Source organism: Cynoglossus semilaevis, chromosome 8 (genome assembly GCF_000523025.1).
Source record: "Cynoglossus semilaevis isolate Cse_v1.0 chromosome 8, Cse_v1.0, whole genome shotgun sequence".
Taxonomy (NCBI): Eukaryota; Metazoa; Chordata; class Actinopteri; order Pleuronectiformes; family Cynoglossidae; genus Cynoglossus; species Cynoglossus semilaevis.
In genome coordinates this window covers 5830106-5830874 of record NC_024314.1, presented here as the reverse complement: position 1 = coordinate 5830874, position 769 = coordinate 5830106, and positions in this window count along the sequence as shown.

Sequence of the window (769 nt, the reverse complement as noted above, 5' to 3'; positions counted from 1 at the left end):
AAAAAAATTCATATTTTGACATGTGACACACACAACTAAACTTTATATCATCATCAGAGAAGTGGATATAAACACCACGTTATTTATGAGGGGAATAAATGAAGAACGTTTGATAATCAGAATTATTACCGGCGTATATCTTTAATGATGCTGATTCAGAATTGCCCTTCGAACCCAATCTTCTCTGATCTCTTTCAGGTCGAGGCAGGAGTCAGTGGAAATCTTCTTCTGAAGGTTGGTCAGCAACCATCAGTGGATGACAGGGATGTGACCCACACTCTGAGGGTCACTGAACCAGGGTCACCTCCAGTTCATCCTTGGATCACCAGATTAAAAGGCCATCTGGGTGGGATGGTAGTGAGTGAGCAGAGTGTGCAGCTCACTCTATCTGGTCTTGGTGAGAACGTGAAGCACGTGTCAGACATGTGAGTCATCTGCACAGGGCTGAACTCTAGCTTTAATGACATGGTTTATCTGATGTACATGAATGATGGTTATCACCCAGCACTGGCAGTGTTCACACACCTTACACTTTAGATCAAAAGTCTACATGAAGCTGCACCTGGGCTGGTTCAGTGTAACCTTCACAGAGTTATGATTTTATCAGGGTACAAAATCTAAACCTTTGTTATATATATATATCAAAGGTATATATATATATATGTTGTTGTGTGTGTGGTTGTTAAATGTGTATGGTTGTGTATGGTATGTGCATTTTTGTTATTTTGTCTAATTTTATATATATATATATATATATATATATATATAT